The 25,742-nt window shown below is 35.1% G+C and overlaps 1 protein-coding gene across 5 annotated transcripts in view; it reads left to right on the top strand.

Moving 5' to 3' along the window:
• LOC123530777 (myosin light chain kinase, smooth muscle-like) overlaps nt 1-25,742 on the top strand; it is a 96,841-nt gene that overhangs the window by 30,810 nt on the left and 40,289 nt on the right. For 2 of the 5 annotated variants that reach the window (XM_053518648.1, XM_053518652.1), the window contains one exon: nt 5,907-6,127. The gene's annotated coding sequence lies outside the window, so the exon portion shown is untranslated. Of the gene's footprint in view, nt 1-5,906; nt 6,128-8,425; nt 8,698-11,014; nt 11,171-24,129; nt 24,406-25,742 lie in introns of those variants that run through there. The other 3 variants (XM_053518649.1, XM_053518653.1, XM_053518651.1) reach the window with 3 other exon arrangements.

The following is a 25,742-nucleotide window of genomic DNA, read 5'->3' on the forward strand; positions in this document are numbered from 1 at the left end:
TTCTCTACCAAGTTTGTTCAAATTATCCCTCTAGGGTCAAATATGGCCCCGCCCCAGGTGTCATATGGTTCGTATAGACTTATATAGGGAAAAACTTAGAACCTTCATGTCCATAACTTACATCATTCAAATTTGGACCACATGTATTTTTTTAGTGGCAAGATGAACATTGACATGAGTTGACCTTGATCTTGACCTAGTGACCTACTTTCACATTTCTGTAGCTACAGCCTTCAAATTTGGACCACAAGCATAGTTTTGTGTACTGAAATGAACTTTGATCTTGATATTGACCTAGTGAGCTACTTTCAATTTTCTGAAGGTACAGGCTTCAAATTTGGACCACTTGCATCATTTTTGAAGGTACAGGCTTTAAATTTGGACCACATGCATAGTTTTTTGTTCCAAAATAAAATTTGACCTTGATTTTGACCTAGTGACCTACTTTCACATTTCTCAAGCTATAGCCTTCAAATTTGAACCACAAGCATAGTTTTGTGTACTGAAATGAAATTTGATCTTGATATTGACCTAGTGACCTATTTTACATTTCTGAAGGTACAGGCTTCAAATTTGGACCACTTGCATAGTTTTGTGTTCCGAAATAAAATTTGACCTTGATTTTTACCAATTGCATACTTTCACATTTCTCAAGCTACAGCCTTCAAATTTGAAGCACATGCATAGTTTTGTCTACCGAAATGAATTTTGACCTTGAAATTGATCTTGTGACCTGCTTTCACATTTCTCAAGCCACAGCTTTCAAATTTGGACCACATACACATTGTTTTGTACTGAAATGAAATTTGACAATGATTTTGACCTTGAGCTAGTCTTGAAATTTGGAGCATTCAAAAAATGGCTCAGTGGATGGTGCCAAGATCACTCTGTAATCTCTTGTTAGGTTAATAGCTTAAAGGTCAAGGTCAGATTAAACCAGAATGGTAGAACTTTTGTTTACAGTGAGCATATAATTTCTGTTCCTTGTGCAATTACTGAATGCATCAAGGGGAGCCTTTCATGTTCGACGAGCTCTTGTTTTCCCTTCATTGGTGTCATTCCACCCTCAACAAATGACATGTTGAGTAAAAACAGTAAACTAAGTTTACAGTGGGATCGGGAGCATAATAAGAAGTAAACAATTGCTGTATAAAATACGAAAACATTATTAAAGTTAAACAATGTATAATTTACTTTAATATCAAGATTGAAATTTAGATACTAGCTTTGCTTCAAGGTCATGAAAACTTGTGACAATTTAAAAGGATTTTATAGTTTTTAAAATGAACGATTTATGACAACACCATAATTACTTACTTGATATTCAGTATATTCTTGTTCCTTTTAAATCATTCCTAACTGTAGTATGATAAATATTTCCTTCTTATTTGCTGCACAAAAAATTTCCAAGCATGCAACAAAATAATGGAAACTGATCATGTGGCATTATGAATTTAATGTTCATGAACATTCATGAACAGTTCATGAACTTATTCATTATTGTAAAAGGTAATAAACCTAAGTTTTATGTTTAATGAATGAACAGTTCAGAAACTCACAATCGGGTTCAAGATCTGGTACTGAACTAGAAAAAGATTTTGAATTTTAGTACTTATAATGAACCTGTGTTCATGAACAATTTTGGTTCTTAGTCTAATACCAACAATAACTGTTCAGGAACTGATAAAGTTCTGTAAGTTCTTGAACTTTTGCAGTTTTTGAACCAATGGTCAAGAACCATCATTGTTCTAGAACCACAGTCTAAGAACTGTTATGCTGGTTCAGGAACAGTTTTCTAAGTTCTTCAGAAGTTCTTGAATGTTCAATGTTAATACTAGTTCTAGAAAATCTTTTACAGGGGAAAACCATAACCCTGTAGTTCCTGAATCACAATTTCAATCATTATCTGAATTTCATTTTCAAGTTCATGAATTTCTTAAATTATTTAATGGATTTTCTGAAATGTTCATGAACTATATTTACAAGTTCATGAAATGAAAGTAATATTCTTGAACTTGAGAGTTCATGAATTTAAGTAAGTGAACTTTTCCTTGTAGTTCATGAACTTTTTTTGATAATTCATGAATTCTTACAAATTCATGAATAAATTCATGAAGTTCATGAACCTATTTCACAGGGATTCTGTTGTCATGTACTCAAACACTTATTGAATTGCTTACTTTGTCAGTAGTCAAAAGTACCAAGAATAACAAAAAATGTGTTACCGTAAAATCATTTAATTTTGTGGGCATGAAATTTCCTGGTTTTGAGAAAAATGACAATTTCATGGGGATATGAATTTGTGGATTTCAACTTTTCAGCATAAAATGAATGGAAATATTACTTGTTCGTTGGGATTAAATTTCGTGGATTGACTCAACCAAATCTATAAAAATTAGTACCCCACGAATATTAATGATTTCACAGTACCAGTAAGCTGTTTTGATATTTATACCACCAGATACAAAGTAAAATGGGATATATTGGGAGTCACACGTACCCATGCATCCAAGGTATCCACTCCTTATCTTCTTTCCTGCTAGGAATTAAGGTTTTTATGAAAGAAGCATCAGTTATTATCCTCATCAAGGTGTGCATAGAACACAACCCAAGTCACTACTGGTCAAAGATCAAGGTCACACTTGAAGGTTAATGGTCAGATAGCTTAATTTGTGTCTGCTCTGTGTTTTGAAAGATTTTCATACAACTAACACCCCATGACACACACATGCTGGTCCATAGGTCAAACATTAGGGTCACACTTGGTTAAAAGGTTAAATAGCTTAACTTTGTGTCCCCTTATATCTAAACTGCTGTCAAGATTTCCATAAAATAGTTAGTATGAATTATTTACCTCATCAAGAGCGCTCAGTCTGGGTCACTAGGTCCAAGTCAGGGGTCTTGAAAGTCAGTGGTCAAATAGCTGAACTTTGTGTCCATTCCATATCTTCTTAACTGCATGAAAGACTTTTATAAAAATGGAATCAGTTGTTTATTTTACCCCCGACAACAAAGTTGTAAGGGGGGGTATACTGGTTTCAGGATGTCTGTCTGTCTGTCTGTCCGTCTGTCTGTCCATCCGTCTGGTTGTCTGTCCGTCTGTCCGTAGACGCAATCTTGTGTGCACCATCTCTCCTTATCCCCTTGACAGAATTTAATGAAACTTCACACAAGTGATCAGTACCAACAGTAGTTGTGCATGGGGCATGTTAGGTTCTTTTAGAAAAACAATTTGTAGAGTTACGGGACTTTGTTTTTTTGTTACTATACTATATACATAGACACAATCTTGTGCGCACCATCTCTCCTCATCCCCTTGACACAATTTAATGAAACTTCACACAAGTGATCAGTACCAACAGTAGTTGTGCATGGGGCATGTTAGGTTCTTTTAGAAAAAAAATTTGCAGAGTTATGGGACTTTGTTTTTTTTGTTACTATACTATATACATAGACACAATCTTGTGCGCACCATCTCTCCTCATCCCCTTGACACAATTTAATTAAACTTCACACAAGTGATCAGTAACAACAGTAGTTGTGCATGGGGCATGTAAGGTTCTTTCAGAAAAAAAATTTGCAGAGTTATAGGACTTTGTTTTTTTGTTACTATACTATATATATAGACACAATCTTGTGCGCACCATCTCTCCTCATCCCCTTGACACAATTTAATGAAACTTCACACAAGTGATCAGTAACAACAGTGGTTGTGCATGGGGCATGTTAGGTTCTTTCAGCGACAAAAATTGCAGAATTATGGGACTTTGTTTCTTGTTAACATACTATGTACATACAGTCTGCATATGCAATCTTGTGCGTGCCTAATCTACCAAAACCTTGCACACAATTTAATGAAACTTCACACAAGTGATCAGTACCAACCCTAGTTGTGCATGGTGCATGTTACATTCTTTTAGATAAATATTCTGCATAGTTATGGGACTTTGTTTTTTGTTACTATACTGTATACATACAGTCTATATACACACAGTCCACATAATTATGCAGTCTTGTGTGTGTCAAATTGCAATGTACTGTGTCGGTGCATGCGGGGGGTACATTCATCACCTTTAGTGATAGCTCTAGTTTTATAAAAACGACATTCAGAGCACATGACCAGGTAACAAAGTCAAGGGTCAAGGTCACACTGTGGTGAAAGATTGTGCTGGATGAAACTGAGGACTTCTGGCTTAGTGGCTTTTGGTTTCTATAGAGTTTTTGGACTTGCCATTGTTTCAGTGTATTCGTTATCAACCAATCAAAATGCTGGGGCTTTGAGTCTGATTGGCAAACTCTGCTTTATAGTTTAGGACCAACAGCTTGGTGGTGTTGAAGTGACTTCAGTGACACTTAGCATTTGTGTAAATAATATTTTGTTGTTGTGTCTCATCCTAAAGCCAGGGTCCATTAAAACCTTTCTCTTTTTATATGCCGTCTCTGAAAGAGCGGGGCATATTATGTGAAAACCAAACTTGCTGACAATGGTTGTGGGCATAATATCTCGGCCTAGTTGGATAACCACCCAAATGCACCAGGCACCCTTGGATAATGGCACTTTAATTACTCGAAAAACTGCAAATTTAGTGTTGTTCACTCTCCGAGACAAACAGTTTTCATTGAAATCTGCAAATTTAGCCTTTTTTGCCCTTTAAGTAGAATAGTTTTAGTTCTATCTTCACCAAACTTGGTGATAATGTTTTTTGGCATAATATCTCGGCCAAGTTTGATAACCACCCAAATTGCCCCAGGCACTCTTGGATTATGGCCTTTGAATTACTTATTACCTTTATGATACATAACTCGGGGTATTTAGACCGGGGTACTTTATGACAGTCTGGCTCTCCTGTTTAGACATTTTGTAGTGTGAGAAGGTGATATTGATTTTATATGCCTTCCTCAGAAATGATGTAATTGGTTGAAAAGTATCTAAAACAACAATGTATTAAGAATATAACATGTTCAAAGAATGTATTTTATTATGATACATTATAATAAGTAATACGGCTGTATAGATTCAAATGATAACTTTGAAGTAATTTATGGGATATTAAATTTAATTTTCTTTCAGTACAATTGGTTGCAAGACTCCACAGAAATGATGGGAAACATAATCTTGCACAATACAAGATTCAAAAAATGATATAACATTGACGTGGCAGTAAAAATTGAAATGGTTACTTTGAAGTAGTTTATTAGATATTTTTTATGATTTACTTAAGTTTCGTCTTGTTTCAATAAATGTTCAAGGTAAATGAACATGGCAGTTTTATAGAACTGATTTAATCATTTCATAATGCAGGTTCTTAAGATGATGTTTTATAATACATAATGATGATTTGCAGTAAGCTAGATTTTGTATGTCTCATGATAGGTCACAGGCGGATGGTAAATGACATTGCTTGGACAAATCATACTGGAAAATCCTAGCTGAGAACTCTTGCATTGGACAATGCATATTGTGGGAACTCTTGTCTGTCAGATAAATCCTTCTGAGAAACATTTGCTATGGTCAAATCATATTGAGGAACTCTTGTCACAGTAAATTTCTGGTTGTTATAAGCACAACATTCTTGATTTAAAGCTCTCTTTGGTTAAAGTATAAATTTACCGAAGAAGAGTGAATTTTTTCAAAATTCTAGTTTATTTTCTAACATTCATTTTACTCATTTCTGCTTTGCCAGAATTATCTTACAAGCTAAAATGGGAGCCAAAATGGAAATTATTGGTTTCTCATTTGTATAGGAAGATCTTTTATGATTTAATAGGTGATTACGCACCAAGCAAGTTGATAGTATATCTTTTTCCTGGTGACTTTTGATCTGTTTACGACACTAACATGAAACAGCCTTCACAAAAAAGGCACATTTTCAAGATCTATATATTTCTTGTATTTTCTTTTTCAGGATAAATTTCCCCGAACACAGATAAAGAAGCCTAAAGAGTGAGATTTCTCGACCAGCCTGGGGCAAGTGTAAACACATGGGTGTGTTTATAGTATTATCCTGTTATACACAAAGATAACATAGACCAGTGCTCCAGAAATGTGTAACATATTACAGAGATAACACGGCAGGAGGGCGAGCTTTTCAAGCATTGAAGAGTATTTCTACACTTCCAAACAAAAGTATGTGAACTTGGTGTAAAAAAAAAAAAAAATGAGACTTCAAAATACTCGTAAAGAATCAATAATTACTGAAATAAATTTTGCATTATGATTTGGATATTTTACTTATATTGTTGCAATCTGTTTAATGAGATTGCATGCCACTTTAAATGACTACATGCTTGAGAGGGGATACTCGGGGATTCATGATTTACTTATTCTTTTTTCACTAAATTGAATGAAGCAGAAAAAAGCTTTTCTGTCCAATTAAATCTTGCTGTAGTAGTCTCTTATATGAATATAGGTGTAGTCACAAAAACATACGACAAATCATCTAGTCCTGAATCTGACCATCAGATTTTACTTGTATTATATCACCCTGCATTTTTGAAGATGTAGGGGTTACTGTTTTTCTTACATCAGTGGCAGTCAGTAATAGGTCACGGTCAGAGTGACTGCGACTTAAAATAGTCTCTAATATCTGTACAATATCTAGACTTACAGCTGTCTGTGCCATATGCTGTAATCTGTTAGACTAAAAGCAAATAATACATTTTTAGCTCACCTGAGCCAAAGGCTCATGGTGAGCTTTTGTGACTGCTCAATGTCCGTCGTGCATCATCAGTCGTCTGTTGTGTGTCCGTCAACATCTTCTAAAAAAGTCTTCTTGAAAACCACTGGGCAGAATTACACCAAACTTCACAGGAATGATCCTTGGGTGGTCCCCTTTCAAAATTGTTCAAAGAAATTAAATCCATGCAGAATTCTAGTTGCTATGGCAATCGAAAGGAAACACTTTAAAAATCTTCTTGTCCAAAACTGCAAGACGTAGAGCATTGATATTTTGCATGTGACATCATCTTTTAGGTCCTCTATCAAGATTGTTTAAATTGTGCCCCTGGGGTGAAAAGAGGCCCCACATAGGGGGTCCCAAGTTTTACATAGACTTATATAGCGAAAAACTGCAAGATGTAGAGCCTTGATATTTGGCATGTGACATCATCTTATGGTCCTCTATCAAGATTGCCCGCTTAGCTCAGTAGGTAAGAGCGTTGGTCTACGGATCTCGGTGTCGCGAGTTTGATCCTCGGGCGGGGCGTATGTTCTCCGTGACTATTTGATAAACGACATTGTGTCTGAAATCATTAGTCCTCCACCTCTGATTCATGTGGGGAAATTGGCAGTTACTTGCGGAGAACAGGTTTGTACTGGTACAGAATCCAGGAATACTGGTGAGGTTAACTGCCCGCCGTTACATGACTGAAATACTGTTGAAAAACGGCGTTAAACCCAAAACAAACAAACAAACAAACAAACTATCAAGATTGTTCAAATTGTGCCCCCTGGGGTGAAAAGAGGCCCCACATAGGGGATCCCAAGTTTTACATAGACTTATATAAGGAAAAACTTTAAAAATCTTCTTTTCTGAAACTGCAAGGCCTAGGCTTTTGATATTTGGTGTGTTGCATTGCCTTGTGGTTCTCTACCAAAATTGTTCAAATTATTACCCTGTGGTGAAAAGAGGCCCTGTCCCGGGGTTCCCAAGTTTAACATAGACTTATATAGGGGGAAAAAAAATCTTTTTGTCAGAAAGTTCAAGGCATAGGCCTTTGATATTTGGTATATATCATTGCCTAGTGGACCTCTTAACAGGATTGTTCAAATTATGCCCCTGGGGTTATAAGAGGCCCCACCATGGTGGTCACTTGTTATATGAGTTATATAGGAAAAAAAACTTCAAAAATTATCAGATCATATTTCCTAGACTGTTTAATTATATTTACCTGATGTACCCAAGTGATTACATGTCACGTTACTGTGGCCTTGACCTACTGACCTACTTTCTTGTTTTTTGAGATACAGCCTTGAAATTTGGATGACATGTACAGTTTTGCATACCAATCTTAAAACTGACTTTCAGTGACCATGAATATAACCTACTGACCTACTTTCTTATATTTTAGCAACAGTTTGCCATTTGAAACATGTGGCTCATATTACTCAGGTGAGCGATTTAGGGTCATCATGACCCCCTTGTTAAAACGAAGTAGGTTGCTGCTCCCAGGATTTGAGATATTTTTCCCTGTCCAAAATATCATGACCTGCGCTTGAACTATTCATGATCTGAAAATGGATCTGTATCCAGTTCTTGGTCTAATTCAGAATGGTTACTAATATATCAATCAATAATATAAGAAAAAACATGGCACCAGAGTTTTGTTGTGCAGTGTGGATCATAAAGAGTCTGCTTTGATAGTAAAGAAAGGTTAGAAGCTTTTTGAGGTTTTGCCAGAGAAAAACAGGTGAAAAAATTGATGTATTTTATTCTGTAGTGTGTAATGCCAGAGTATGTTTGGAAACTGAGTAATCATTTATAACAAATGGTTTTCCTTATAGTTTGATTCACACTTTTGTAAATGTTTTGAAATAAACTGATTCTTTTGTGGAATTTCTTGGAGAAAAAGAAAAAAGTCTTTTGTGTGTGATTGTAATGGAAATTATATGTTGAAGGATTATATGTTTCTGACCAGCTGTGGATAGTTTATTACACTAATGGTAAATGATGGTGGGGAATTAGCTTAGATTTTCAGGTAATAATTGTTTTTGTTATGATTTTGATTTACTCATTATTTGAAAATATATGTATTATGTTTACAGTTTAGCAGTTTTGTTTGAAAAATCATATTTTTTTCACTAATAAAGGCCCACCATCACTTTTGCTGTAACTTGTGCCTGCCTCATTTTTCATAGTCAACTTAAAGTGTTATTCCCTATGTTGGGTAATTGACCTCATACATAGTTTTCAAAGGTTAAATATTTGATTAACTTTCTTATTATCTCCCTGTAATATTCTGACAGCATAAGGTCATGTACAATATTGAAAGTAGTGTTTTAACATAAGATTGAATGCATTAAGGAGGTGGAAAGTCACAATTAAGCATTCTAACATGGCTTGATTTGATTTCTAGTTAAACAAAGAAGGAAATCAAGCTCTGTATATTCTGTGATAAATAACGGTTGACGCGCGGACCGCGAGCTTTATGACGTCAAATTGCCGCATGACACCTGATAAATTACTCCTCAGGTAAATGAAGTCTAGCATAATATTTATTAAAATATGTCAATGAGCATGTCAGAATGGAAACAATCAAGGCCTTCTTGTGATTTATCATCTAATTTACCACGGTTCATCGTTCAGATGCTTCTGTATTTAACCACTTGGGCTAACATCCACATGGTTCAATTCTTACGCATCTGAACTCTGAACCGTGGTAAATTAGACAATAAACCACTCCAAAGCCTTGATTATTTGTTATATATATCATGATTTTGTTCATTTTTCTATTAGATAAGATAGAATTATTTAACACATTCAAACAGACCCATTGCATAGGGTTTAGATAAAACGTATAGTCTATTGTCTTTATAAAATTTCATTATTACTCCTTTGATTTAATTTACATTAAAAAAAATTGCATTTGATAGATAATGGGATATTTCAATATTCTGAACCAAAAGGCATGCTTTTAAACTGCTTCTATAGCTTTTGAATTCATTTGTTTTCAGTTCATCTTGATTGGTTAACCAAATTGTTAAAGGGAGGTAATAATCATTTTATTATGTCTGTTTTTGGGGTCACTTGATCAAAGGTGAAGGTTACAGGGTCAGAACATGAAAAACAGTTTCCAATCAATAACTTGAGAACCATTTGACCTAGAACCTTAAAACATCATAGGGTGATAGGACTTACAGAGTAGAGGACCTGTATTATGTTATTGTTTTTGAAGTCACTTGATCAAAGGTCAAGGTCACAGGGGCCAAAACATGGAAAACCATTTCTGAGGGGCCAGAACATGGAAAACAGTTTTAGTGCCTCCACTTTGAGTGGTGGGGGCATATAGATTTGGTCTTGTCCGTGCGTGTGAGCGTCTGTCTGTAAGAAAAAAGTTTGTGACGCCCCTAGCTCAAAAGTATTTGATATACATTGATGAAATTGCATGTGTGTTTATTAAATTTATACTTTATCTTGTTGGGCAACCAGGGTAGAAAAGTCTGATAGATTTTACAAATACGTCATAACAATCGGAAAATGCCGAATTCCCTTCCGAAGAATACATAAATGCCAACCAGCAACCTTAATTGTGAAACTATTCAATATTGTCACTGTTCCTTTGATTTGATAAGTTTTTACCTGTAGTTTAAGAAAAATATTGTACAATTCAATGATTTAGTATGTTTACATATAGCACTTCAGAATACTGCAGATCTCGATGAACTCAGCTACAAGACAAATTTGTCATTGTTTTGATGTTAAAGGGGCCTCTCTGGCAGAGCGGTTAAGGTTTCTGGCTTTGAACATCTTGCCTCTCATTGCTGTGGTTTTCAAGTAAGGAAGTCATCCAGCTGGCTAACAGATGGTCAGTGGTTACTCGGGTGTCCAGTTCTGCCTGAAAAAGTACTTAGAAGGGCATCTGGGTTCTTCCTCCAATAACAAATGCTGGAAAGCACCATATGACCTATCATTTTGTCAGCATCACAATGTTTAACCCATCAAATTTTAATGAAGAAATCAGAATCACGTTTCAATAAGAAGGAATGATTATAATAGCAGTGAATAAAAAACAAAGATCCCAGATGATCTGTTGCAAAGACTATACCTAATACATCCAATAAAATGGTCATGCAATCAAATACCACTACTATACTTAATAACACCAATACTGTCTAAAATACCATACCATACTGTATCACAGGCAAAATAAGATTTCTCAATGATATATTCCAGTTTATCCAGACAACAGATAAGATGCCAAAATTTCTTCTTCTTGGCAAAGCATGTGGAGAAATTACCAATATATTTGTCAATAATTGAAACAATTAGAGAATGCTTGGAGTAGTGCAGGAAACATAATGGCATTCTTTACAAGCAGAATGTAAATACAAGAAAAATTGATGAGAATTTGCACATCTGTTTGTATGTTGTTTTTTCTGAGGAGCAGCAGTTTGTGTTATATTGTTTATTTTTTCTAAACTGATTTGAAGGAGGTGCAGAACTTATTTCAGGTAACTTTTTGTTTTGTATTTGTAGTTGAAGAAAGGTTGTTTTTGTGTGTGTAGACATTGAATAGGTATAAGTGTTTTTGTTAATGAAGTGAAAGACTGATGCAACAGAAACAAATTATTTGTGAGATCAAGGTTTTGTAAACATCTTTATTGGCAAGTTTCCTGTCTTAATATTCATTGTAGTAATGGTTTATCTCTAAAATGTGCTAACAAAATGACAAAAGATTTAATAGAGCTAATTGCTTCATAAAATTAATGTAAAAAGTGTTCACTTTTTAGAACCTTTTCTATAATTCCGTACCGTAACAATTTTATGCTCGCCAAAGACTCGTTATATGCATGGTCCGTAACGGCTATTCCGTATTAGTAATGGACAAATTGCTTTTGTTTAACTGAAATTGAGAGAGAGCCTTTTAATCCTTTATTCAATTTACAGGTGATTATTCTTATTACATATAATAGCTGATAAAATGTTCAAAGTTTGTTACAGTCATTTCATAAATAATTGTACGGTACAAAGTATATAATACAATGGCGTGACACATTTTTGCTAATCCCAATTGTTATCTAAACAGTCCCTACTGTTATCTAAACAGTATGTGTAAAAACTCACGCACTCTGTTTGTTTGACACATACAAAGTGCATCAAGGAGATGCTCTCCGTAACCTGTTAAAAACAAAGTTATTATTATTATTATTATTATTATTATACCAGATTTATGTAGCACCCTTTTCATGATAAACACATTCAAAGCCGCTTTACATATAGCAAACACAGCCACACAGGGCGTGAAATTCATCCTCTACTAGTACAGACACAGAGCGATCTGACCAGATGGACAAAGTGAGATAAAGCCCCCCCAGAACAGATAGAGAGAAATCCTTTTAGATACAAGCCGTCCAGCTTACTTAGCCTAGCTCTTTGCGGATAGACAGCAGTCTGGTTCTTTAACGTGCCCGGTGTATAGCACCGATACACGTGAAGCCGTCTTTCATGGAAAGAACCAGTACAGGCCTCTTGGAGAGCATCTCAGAAATTTCCAGTGCCTTGACCAGGATATTATGTTATATATATATCCCTGCCAGCTGCATGTAAATCCAACCTCTAGACTTTAGCGTTAATTCTGTCTTTAAAGCCCCAACTTTTACTACCCTGGCAGTAAGTTTTGTAGGAGGAGCCTATCAAATAACAACGCTACTCTAGGCTGTCTGTTAGCTAAAAATAGCTCACTTTAAATGATTCACAGGCAAATGTAAACAATGGTCAGTTGAAGAAGAAATTTGAACTAGTTTGCATGTTTTGATGGTTAAAAACTATTATTATCCATATTGTGCATCCATATCAGTATCAATCCTATGAAAAATTGAGTCAAGACTAGCATTCCTGATTTTTAATCTTGTTTATGTAAACTTAACAATGAAACTCAAAATCAAACATTCATTTAACTAAAATTCTGTCATTGCTGGCTGGCCCATTAATTGAGATAACCTAGCAATAAATGTAGAAATAATAAACTTTAAGTCTGGGATGCAGAACAATACACACAAATTAGCAAGTGCTGCTGTGATAAGGACTAATAAAAATGATAAGCTATTTGAAATTATATTTATCACTGTATGTCTGTAATTAGTAGTTCCCTATTTCTTTAAAACATTTTTATGATATGACATATAAAAATATAACTGTAGAAATGACTATGATATTCTATTTGGTTTAAAAATTCAAAATTACTTTCTGGAGATGTTTTGCAATGCACTCTAGCTAGGTGTTAATTCCATTGATATGAAGCCTTCTGACGATCAGGTTTGTTGATAAAATAAACCACGTGGGAATTGTTTACATTCTCTGTTCCTCTAGGGTTCATGACCTCATTAGCTCCTCCCGGCAAATTCAAATTTTTGGCAGTTAGGTTTAAATAATTTTTTGAAACTATACTTCAACATTTTTTGTTTTAAAAAATAAAAACACCAATTGATAAAGAATATTTCAATGTGTATTTATGCAATTTTTCATAACTTTTTATTCAGTGGTTTATTTAAAATTTTGAAAAAGGGCTCTCTGATGTGAAACATGCATAATTTATATAAAAACCTGCCCCGGCACCATCTTGTGGCTTTTTTATGGCAGTTGGGGGTTTAAGCAGTATATTCTACATGAATTGTAATTTCGATGATTTTTATTATATTTTTCATAACATATTAAAATAAATTGAAGTTCTTTTAATAAACATCGTGTACAGGCGGCTAGTATTCATTGCTGAAATTGACCATATTTCGGATATGTCTGTATGTTATGGAAGGAAATCTACGCGGATTTATGAATTCGAGATGCACCCATTTTGCGAAAAAAAGCGAAAATTAAAACACCGCGAATAAAACTGGATTTACAGTATTGATTTACTCCTGTCTGTGTTTCAGTCTGTGTGTCTGTCACAAATCTTGTCTGCATTCTAAGTCGAACGTTTCTCATCCGATCTTCACCAAACTTGAACAAAATCTGTTTGCCAATAAGTCCTCGAGCAAGTTGGATAACTAGCCAAATCGGCCCAGGCATTTCGGAGTTATGGCCCTTGAAACTAGTTTTTGGTAATCAAAGCACTGAAAGTCTGATAAGGCAGTTGAGTTCTTGGTGCATGGTACTATTCAGATGACTAGGCAGTTGTGGGAGACATGCACTTTTCTCAAAAGCAGCTGTAGTTCTACTATAAAACTGCATGATATTATCTTTAGTTTCCATCTGGTGTTTTAAGACGTGTTAAGTGCGTTTGCCATGGCAAAATGTAAACATATTACAGCCCTGTCACACATAATCCAAATGCTGTAGCAGCCCTAAAGCATGTTTGATTACAACATCTGCAGAATCCTTGTCAGCGACATACATGCATTATCCAAATAATACAAAGTTTAACCTCTGAAAAGACTTTGCTTAAAAATGACACCATTCATGCATTGAATTTCAAACGCCTGGGCCAAAAATGAGTTTATTGCTGATACTCTGGTAATATTTGCGGCAGGGTGAGGGGAAGTTTGAGCGAAAATGCTCAAATATTTCATGCACAATTATTAAAATTTCACAAGGTTTGAAATTGCAATAACAAATTTTCAGTCTAAACATTTTGGACCTGGCTTAATTTGGGCATTTTAACCTTATGCTAAATTGTCACATTTTAACTCAACTGTTTGAGCCTACTGAATTAACAAAGTAAGATAACTTTTGGTTGAATTTAATTCTATATAATTATAGCCCTTTTTTTAATGCCCCCGAAGGGAGGCATATAGTTTTTGAACCGTCTTTCAGTCTGTCGGTCTGTCCGCAATTTTCGTGTCCGGTCCATATCTTTGTCATCCATGGATGGATTTTCAAATAACTTGGCATGAATGTGTACCACAGTAAGACGACATGTTGCGTGCAAGACCCAGGTCCGTAGCTCAAAGGTCAAGGTCACACTTAGACATTAAAGGTCATTTTTCATGATAGTGCATTGATGGGCGTGTCCGGTCCATATCTTTGTCATTCATGCATGCATTTTAAAATTATTGGGCATGAATGTAAACCACAGTAAGACGACGTGTCGCGCGCAAGACCCAGGTCCGTAGCTCAAAGGTCAAGGTCACATTTAGACGTCAAAGGTCATATTTCATGATAGTGCATTGATGGGTGTGTCCGGTCCATATCTTTGTCATTCATGCATGGATTTTAAAATAACTACGTGTCACGTGCAAGACCCAGGTCCGTAGGTCAAAGGTCCTAAACTCTAACATCGGCCACAACTATTCATTCAAAGTGCCATCGGGGGCATGTGTCATCCAGTGGAGACAGCTCTTGTTGACTTTAGTTTTAGTTTTATGTGAAGTTAACTTATAATCAAACAACCACATGTTTTGGACTAATGTCCCATACATCTAACCAAAACTGTTCTCTAGCATAATGAAAGCTAAAAATGTCTCGGATCCAGAAGTGTGTTTACTGGCATAAAGAAAGCTGAAAATATCTCAAAACAAAATTTGTGTTTATAAGTGTAAAGAATTTAAAACCAAAACTGTCTCAACTGGGCTATGTTTCAGAACCAAAGCTGTGTTAACTGAGTATATAATATACCATAGGAGATTTATTTAGCACACTTTTCATTACAAACACTTTCAGAGCCGGCTTCACTAACAGTTTTAGGCAGCCACTTAAGGCACCAAAATAAAGAATTTAAAACCAAAACTGTGGTTACTGGCATAAAGAAAGCTAAAATGTTGCAAAACCAAATGTATCAAAGATTGTAACAAAAACAATACAGTGGTTTATTGTCTCTATAGAACTGTAGTCCCTAGTCTCTGCAAATTGTGTTCACTGGTCTCTTGCAAGCTTCAGTAACTTGTTGTTCTGGAATTAGCCTTAGATTTCCATGGAATAAAGTGATCACTTTCCTTTTATTGAAATATGTTACATCTAAATGTCTGGGGATTGTTTTCTAACTCAAACCTGATTAATTTGTCTCTGCAGTGCCCCTTTTATTAGATTTGATTAGTGAAGATACCAGGTTATTCACTGGTTATTTGCTTTTTCTCCAGAAAAACAGAAATCTTTCATTGACCATATGCCGTATTTTGATAAGAATTGTGTTGAGATGATGAAGCTGGTTTAGCAGGTTACATGGTTCGCACAGGCCATGAAAAGTCCTTGAATTTGACGCCTACTCCTTGAAAACTACTTGAATTTTGTAACAGTCAGAAACTACTTGAAAACTACTTGAATTTAGGAAAAAACGTACAAAAAATGGCAAATAGTCCTTAAATTCGTCGGGTGCGAAGTGAAAACGGACAAACATTATAAACGGACCAAAATAAACTAAAAAAACGACGAAAAAAAACAACCGTTACCGCCATTAGGGCCTGCCACGGAGTCACCGATAGTACGGTACGGTACTGTACTTTACGGGTTTTATGCTCTTTCAAGTAATTTTCACACTGTGCAATTTATCCGCGATGCGAGGTCATTTTTCCAGGAAGAAAAACATAAGTTCTAAAATGTACAATTGTATCTTTTCGCAAAAGTGGCTTACTGATGACAATTATAAACATTGGCTACGGGAATTCAAAGGCGAAAAACGAAAATGCCTTTGTGTTTTCTGTGACAAGATAATCGACATCGCTGCTATGGGAGAAAGTGCATTAAATTTTAAAATCACATTCCAAAAGCGAAAAGGCAGTGGCTACGATTACGGTACCGTAATCCTAGCCTCCGGTTCTAGGATTACGGAAGTTCCGTATTCCTAGACAACCCTATGAGGATAGGCTAGGATTACGGAAGTATTTTAAGATGCATAAAGTATATGTTAGAACACGCATAAATGATGTTGTAAACTTACTTATTTCACTTAGTTTTTCATGCCTGTCTTATTATTTCGTGTTTTCTATCCGCCGTTTTGGGGTAGTATAATCTTAATGGCGGCGCACGGAAATATATTTCATGAGTGTCAAAGTTATAGATTAAAAAAAAATTTCTATACTTTGAATTTTATGATGTATAACCATATTGTATGTTATTAAAGACCATTTGTGTTGACTTGATGAAAAAAATGCAGGTATATACGAAACATAGATAATTCTATATTTCCGCGCAGCGCCATTAAGATTATACTAACCCAAAACGGCCGATCGATAGCACGAAATATAAGTGAAATTAAGTGAAATGAGTAAGTTTACAATGTCATTTATGCATGTCCTAACATAAATTTGATGCCTCTTAAAATACTTCCGTAATCCTAGCCTATCCTCATAGGGTTGTCTAGGAATACGGAACTTCCGTAATCCTAGAACCGGAGGCTAGGATTACGGTACCGTAATCGTAGCCACTGCCAAGCGAAAAACATAAAAACAGCTCTGCCATGAGAAGTTGACTGAAACAATTGATGCCTTCGCTCCTAAGCATGTAAGAGAGTCAACACAGGATATAAATAATAACGACTTGACAATACCACCCCCGCCTCCACCTACTAAAACTGTGCCAAAATCGTTTAATTTTGTCCTAAATTGGATTTAAATTGGTTATTTCATGTCTCAGCAACAGTGACATTGCGCCCATTTTAGTCCTTGAAAATGGAGGAAAACTACTTGAAAACTCCTTGAAAACTACTTGAATTTGTTTTGGGAAGGTCTGTATGAACCATGGATTATGAGCTGAAAAAATTTGAGATGGTATGTCAGACAATACACAAATCAGTATCAGGTATCACAAAAATATAAGTCATCCATACAGTTTTATTGGTATGCTACCTATAGTGTGAAGTACTGTGCACAGTCATTTGATATTACGACATCATCAGATTAAGGCAAACACATGGGTTGGAAAAAGCTGGGAGGCTGGGGTTGTGGGGGTGGGGTGTGGGGATGATGATGTGAAACAGACTATCTCAAAATTGCTAATGACAATGTCATGTAATTTTAGTAAATCTTTGCATAAATATATGCTAGGACAAGTAAAGTAGGACAGGGACACAATTTTTCACAGCCATAAAAGCATAGCATAGTTATTACTTTAAATGTTGAAACCTACAGCAGTAGTAATTGTAAATAATTGGATTATCTTTGTGTGGAACAGAAACTTCAGAGAGAGCACATGCCAGTCTGTAGATTAAATTATGTCCAGGTCTGTTTCCTGAACAACTAATTTGTATTTTTAGAGCAGCTTCATGGAAAATTTCGTGATTGGTTTGTGATCAGGGAACATTTTTCCTTCTCTGGTTTCCTAAAGAATAATGTATTCGTGAAAAGAAAAGTTGATGTGAATTTTGTACGGTGTTTTATGAAGTTCTTGTTTGTATGCTCCTATACCATATGTACTGCTTTTGGATATTTAAACAGTATCATTAAATTTTATTGATGTTTTTCGTGGAGACATGAAAGGAGTGTCTTAAGATGAATTTAAGTGACTGCTTAAAACAGCATTCCCACTGACTTTTTGAAAAGTTGGTACATGTACCCACATACTTTAGAAAATGTGGGTACATGATAAAAAAAAGTTGGGTACAAACCATACAAATTGAAGAAAATGTTCCAACTGAAACAAAATTATAAAGAAGTATATGGGAAGTGATTTTTGATCAGCCTGTGTTAATGACAGTGGTTTGTTTTACACATGCACCGCAGGGATACAGCATAGAAGTCACTTCTCCTTATAGAAAAGTGGAGGGACTTCTAGTTGAAAAAACAGAAATTTATCATTTCTAACTCAATATACCCCCCCACCCCAACACACACAGACACACCCCACCACACACACACATGAAAAGATGGCTATAATTTTCTTGTTTATGGATAAAAACTATTGATGTGACCATCCATTTTCTTAGATACATCATTTTCCATGCAATGAGTTTTTCTTTATTCCGTAATTCTGAAAAAAAGCTGTTTTCAAAACTTCAAGCAGACGCTTGCAGGTATCACCCACAGAGTTTTTATAACATTTTTTTTTTGCTGCTATATCTTGCTGCAATATATAGCAACAAAAAATTATAAAAACTCGGCGGGTAATACTTATTTAGCATGAACAGTATCAGACTCGAATAAAAATGAAAGGTAATTTGTAGAAAATTGTCTGATGAAAGTCAGTCTGCAACAGGTCATTTTGTAAATATTAATAAACAAGCAGCTTACGAGTCTTTCTTTTACAATGGAGACCAAATAATTGTGTAGTAGATGCCAGCTGACCACTTAATTAACTTGCTGGAAAAAAAACCATCCAAAAACGTTGCACATGTAACGTTTACAATTATCGGAAAGTGTCAGAGATGTAAAAGCATCGTTGATTGGCTGAATACTATCGCGTCTAGTTTTACGAATAATTTGATTCGCTGTCACAGTTCTCGCGAAAATCTCACAAGTACCTGGAGTAGGCGGAGCTTAAATTATGCTATCGGCATGTAAATTCACATTCTCATCCATCAGATGTTTGTCAAAATCCCAAGATGAACACGGTAGACCTCTGGTATGCGAGAATGGTAAATTCAACTTGTCTTGACACATAGCAAATTGTCAACAGTGTGTAATGCGGTAATTTGCGTGTGAAAATATATTTTAAAAAATGGATTATTTCTTTTGATTTATGTACGATTTCCAGTTTCATATTTGCATTTGATAGATACGTTAAAACAGTGTGAGCAAAAAAAAGTTTCAAAGCTGCATAAAGCTTCGATGTACTTCATTTATTATAAAAATAGGTAAAGGGAGGTAATAATAATTTTATAAACTGGCATTTATAATAAATTTCTTCTAATATATATATTTGTCATTGCACGTCTTTGACAGATATAGTTCAGTAGGGTCCTAGTTCTTATATTTGTATCATTCATTAGGCTTGTTTGACATATCTATACCTATGCTAAAATAACTCTGTCTTAGTTTGGCTACTAAGATAGGAAAAATCAAATTTAAAAAATAACACTAGTGAAAAATCTAACATGTATTAACCTTTACCCTGCTGAATTTCTAAAATGGACTGGTCATGCTGGTCGGACATTCAGTTTGAGCAGAACCACTTCTTAATCAAATGGGTGTTCACAGTAAATTTACTGGCTGAAAAGCAAACAGTGCAGCTGCATGGACGTGCCGGCTGATCTTGGTCTGCACTGGTCGCAAAGGCAAAACCACTTGTTGCCAGCATGCTAAATGTAAAGCACCCAGAAAACATGATCAGTTGTTTAAGTTTCAAACAAATTGACCAAAATCTGATAAACTACCTTTAAAAACAAGACAAAGTAAAACAAAAAGAAAGACGTAGTTCAAAAGAAGTAAAACCATTCTGCTAAATGTATCAGTTGATATTCTCCCAATAATAGCCTGTGTAGACTGAAGTGTGGTAAACAAATAAGCATTTGTTTTTAATGTAAATGCGGACAGAAAGACAATTTCGGATAATGCAAGAGGGCAATTTTGCACAGTTTTATTGCATTAAAAGCTTGTTATTGCAAACAAATGTATGTAAACACATCAACGTAATTGAGTTATTTGAAAATTGCATGGAAATTAATGCATAAACATGTGACAGCATGTTACTATTAATTTCTGTATTTGTATTATTAAAAGTTTGATTTGACATTCAGCCAGCTTGCTAAATTAAAACTATTTGTTTTGATCATATTTCTTCAATTTTTCCCAAGAAGCGGGTTGGTTTTATATTTTATTGAAGTACAAGTTTTTGATTCACAAAAATTGTTCAGAAGTGTGCAGATTCCACATGAAGAACGATACTTGGAAATATTTACCCATAGAATATGAATGTGCGCAGCCAAGTGAATTATTAAACATGTTCCTTCGCAAGTTCAGTTCTAATGGTCTTCTAACTGTTTCTGCCTGTTAAGGTTTTGAGATCACAAAATACTTGTAGCTCACTGAGGGTTCAGGACGAGCTGTTGATATAGGTGGATGGTTTGGCTACCATCATTCATAATCCACAATTTTACTTTTCATTGGATCATTAATTTTGTTCTTTAGAGCTTTATACCTCTGCACATAGTCTTTTATGCTGTTAGACACAAAGTCAAAAGAAAAGGCTTATTTTTAGTATAGTACATAATGTTAAATTTGCAAGGTACCAAGTTAGACTATCAAGAAAAGATCAGGTGAGCAACACAGGGTTTTCGTGGCCCTCTTGTTGGGTTTAAAGGCACACCAATTACTATTTCGTTATTACTTTTTTAACCTTTATGACTGAGAAAGAAGCAATAGTTAGGTACTTAGGTAGAACCCATGACCCCGCTCACTTAGGGTAGTAGTTTCTTGAAAATTCAGACCCCTTGGTGAGCTTTGGTCTAACAAAGATGATGGGCAAGTGATTCAAAGACAATAGCTTGAAATTATATATTGTTTATCATCTAAATAACATACATAGTCTGTTCAGGAAAAAAATGTCCTCTCCTCTTGGGAAATTACACATTTAGATTGTCTGAGTGCCTACTTTTGTCTGGCATGTTCTAATCTCTGGCCTGGCCTGGCCCGATAAGCCAAATTTTCGAGTGGGCCGGGCCAGGCCAGGCCAGGCCAGGCTAGATTTTATTGTACATATAGAAATGAATGGCATAAAATCTAAATATACAATTACAGTAGCAGGCAGTATTAACCTGTATTGTTTACTTGCTGCAGGTCAAACAGAATGAGAAACCAGTCCTCTGGAGAATCATTAATTAGCCATCGGTCATTATTTGAAATAGGGATTTGCACTGAAGAAAATGGTGTACCCTAATGATAACAACCAGGTTTTTTTCTGTAATCAAATTATTTAAAGTCAACTTTAACACATTAGTTTTAAAACTAATGGATAATTTCATTAATAAGTTTACCTGCTGCAATATAGCTGATATTTACATGCAGTGACATGCATTCTTTTGGAATTGTAATTACAGGTTGTGTCCCTACTATCTTAGCTGACCTCTTTAACTGTTCAGTGAACTTTTAATGTGTGTTTGGTTTAATCAAGCTGATGTTCAATTTAGGATGAGTAATTAAAATAATATTCATCTATGGGCCTTATAAGTGATCGGGGCATCTAAGTTTTCTTTTCACTTCCTGTGATAAAGTCAAGAGAGCTATTACAGAGCTGAAACCCTCCCCCACCCCACTACTGGCGCCGGCATTTGTCTATTCATCTGTCTATCCAGAAGGAAGTAATGGTTTTCACTTAGCCTTTAACTCCCTCCCATCTTTGTTGCAGTTCTTAAAGTTTTTTTTAGATGAGTCCTGTTTTATATTTATACTTTGACAGCTTTTACTTTTACTTAGCTGTGTTTCTCAGTATTGTTTCTTACTCATCAAGACTTCATCCACAACACATCCCCAATAACTGCCATTCAGAGTCTTTTCATCTTTGTGGACCATCTTCATTGCCAATGGAGAACTAGTGGTTAATATGTTAAGCAATCTAATCTTTATTCTTGATTAACATATGCATGTAAATCATTTTAAGTATGTAATATGTTGTTATGTTATATATTACAAAAATATTTATCGTGGTGTTTATGTTATTTCTAATTGATATATTTAAACGCTAAAAGATGTTGTTGAGCCTGTTTCATAAAACTTTGTAGGATTTTGTTTTCACATACTTAGAACAATATAAAAGCAGTCTTACAAAAAATATTTAGTATGTATATAACCTAGACAACAAAATTTATTTATCACTTCCCCACATCATATTATCACAGATCCCGGAACGGGGATAACAGTTGTTGTCCGTAAGTATTGTCAGGTTGCACTAATTAATCTTCGCCAGTATTTTCGAGCGTATTCTTTATTTTCCACCATATTTGTAACCTGAAAATATCTAAATTTGCCAAAATAACCTTTAAAGTTCACCAATGGCACAATGGCGTAGTGATAAGTTTTCCGACTTGCACGCACGTTACCGTGGGTTCGATTTCAATTCAGACTGTTTTCATTAATCGATATAATGTCAAATTTTTATCGATACTGTTTTTATTCTTATAACATTTTGTCAGATATATCTAACACTCCTGGTATTAAATTGTACCTACAAGAATGTCAAAAACTTGTGTATTTCTTTCAATAAATGAACAATAAATCACGATAAGTGTGACAGTTTTCCTGCATTCTAAGTTTACAGATGAAATAAAAAATATGAAAATGGTCAAACAGGTGTCTCGAACTCACATCCCTGAGATTGGTAGCTGAACTTTTTGTCAGCACAACTATAACCTGCATATACGACCTGGTGATAAAGAAATGTTTATGTTTTATTTGGTTTTCAACATTTATATTTTTATTTAAGTTTTGGCACTGAAAATTTATTTATGGAAGCATATGGAATATTCTTGAGTGACAATTTAAAAGTTTCGGACAATACTGAATAACCCTCAATAGATAAAAAATTACATGCAGATAGGTTGAATATTCAATTGGGGTAAAACCAAGACACCAGTCAAGAGTGAATTGAGATGGAGATCCCCTGATAATAGTCATAACATTTATCCAGGCATCACCTTTAAATTAGACTTAATAGTTAAGTTAGCTACAGGCTTATTCCCAGGTGTATAATTTTGCTGAGTAGGAATTCAAATTGTATTTATATAATGTCTGAAATATCCAAACATTCTTCAATTAACAAATTCAAAAGTCAGATTTTAAAGATGCTGTAGAAATCACTTTCACTTTTAACAAAATTGAAATCTATGGCCTGGCCTGGCCTGGCCTGGCCTGGCCCGGCCCAGTTGAAAACTGAGAGCTCAGGCCAGGCCAGGCCAGGCCAGGCCAGGCCAGGCCAGAGATTAGAACATGCCCTTTTGTCTACACTTCCTTTTCAGATAATACTTATCATGATAAATAATAACTAAACAGAGGTGCTTGAACATTGTTGGTCATCTAGCAGTATTTATGACAATGAAACTTTTAATGTAGAAAAAAATGTGAGTTGTTTTAGATATGATTGTTTGACACAAATTATATAATAATTTGCAAAATTATGAATCCTTATGCTATTTTGACAGACCAGAAAAATTAAAGATATTTTGTATTATAATTTTTTCTGGACAAGAAACAGTATTTGGTTCTTTGTGATATTCTAGAACTGGGTATGTCCCATCCCTGATGAAACACCAAAAAAATGATTGTACAAACATAAGATGTAATGTAGTTTACTGTAAATGGTGAGTCACCATCTAAAATTTGACCAATTTTGTGATATGATTTTCAACTACTGTTACCACAAAAAGAGAAAAAAGAACTTGCTTTTTCTGTTTCCTCTACCTACCAAGCAGCTTTCTATGTTAAGAAAACAATAGAGATTACATGATGGATGAAAGCTTTCATTATCAGCCCTTCAGGCTTGTGCCAGTCCTTATCTGATCTGCTTTCTGATTTTGTTCTCTGATTAGAACCTGGAAGTTAATCATCAAGCATGTTTACATGCATAAGATGTGCTTGATTCTGTTTTGAGTGTGTTAATCATAAATGGATGTATGTCTTTTCTAGCATTTTAGAGTAATTTGTGAGGTTTTGAATACATTTATAATTATGAAAATTAAAGAATGTAATTGAACTATCATATATGTAACTGAAACTAGTGAATATCAGGATAAATTGCCTTCTTCCTTGTTCACAGGAAATTGAAAAAATAATAAATAAACATCCTGTTTGACTCAAAGAAGAGAGTGCAAGTAAAGGGAATATTTGTGATTATAAAGCTAAGACAGTGATAGGGGTAAATTAGAATTCACCAGAAATTATAACAAAATGATGTAAGTAGAATAAATAGGAATGGTTAATGTTGACGATGATGTTTAAATATTGTGATATAAATGACTAAGTCTCTCCAGAGTTCATAAAAAAGAATCTGTTGTGAAATACTCTGGTACATAGTGGTAGGCTTGTTTGTAAACAGGTATACTGTAGTAAATAGGTAAATCATCTTCCTATAATAGGTTCTAGAAGTCAATGAAATGGAATGATAATTTCCCTCTGGTGCCAAAAGTTTGGCAACCTATTTTTGATGGAAGCTGTGTATATTTTTACACAGCATGAGAAATGCGAGGTCCAGTATCACGGTGTATACCCATATCGGATCCCTCTCTGTAGAAAATGACAAAACGGATCCCTCTCTGTTCGCGCACAGGACACTCTCTGTGCTAAACAATGAACTCCAATGTCAGTCAGCTTGGAAAATCGAATTTTTCGCCCTTAACACATGTTTGTGCATAAAAAGATATGGCCCACGGAATGGCGTAGTTATATACCATTGCTTTTTTATTCTTACATTTGTTTTATCAATTGACACAAGTCCAAACCAAGATGGAATGTAGCGGGAGGTACTGGCTTGGATGAAAATCGTGCGATGTTTATGAAACTTATATACGACTTTCCTTGAATATAGCAAATATCTAGTACCTTAGATGTGAAGGCGTTGATCCTATCTTATTTGTAAATACTCAATATGTGGATATTTTCATCATATTTCCTTAAAAACGCTCTACTTTCGATTTCGTTACTGCACGGGATCCCTCTCAGTCGGCTCACTTCTGCCTCACAGGATCCCTCTTGACTCTCTACACACGGCACGGGAACCCTCTCGGACACAATTATTTTTCTATCGGCACAGGTGCCTTCTCAATTTAACTTCAGTGTTAGCGTTATGAAATGGTGTTCGTATTTAAAAGCAAAACAATAATTATAGGTTATTACCTATGCACAAGTTTTGCAGCGGAAATAGATAGTACGACTTTTGGAGCGCAATATTCTTCTGCTAAAGAACGATCGAGTGCATATTTACCGATGCAAAGATCGATGATAACCTTTTTGTTACATACGCATACAATACAAGATTGACAATACTGAACTAAACAAAAAAAAGTAAATGCCACGAGACACATTCAATTACGCCACCCATCCGATATGAAAGTCAGGCGTCAGTGTATGAACCGATGTTTTCGGTACAGACTTGTGTGCCCGGGCGGACGGGGGTTTGTTATGATAAGTACAGATGTGTCGCTGAACCTTTTCAGACTAGCTATGCATGAATGGCCCCTCTTTGTATCAAATCAAATTATACAAATTCGCGTTTAAAAGCTATTTGTGTATC

Source organism: Mercenaria mercenaria, chromosome 11, assembly GCF_021730395.1.
Source record: "Mercenaria mercenaria strain notata chromosome 11, MADL_Memer_1, whole genome shotgun sequence".
In the NCBI taxonomy this organism is placed as follows: Eukaryota; Metazoa; Mollusca; class Bivalvia; order Venerida; family Veneridae; genus Mercenaria; species Mercenaria mercenaria.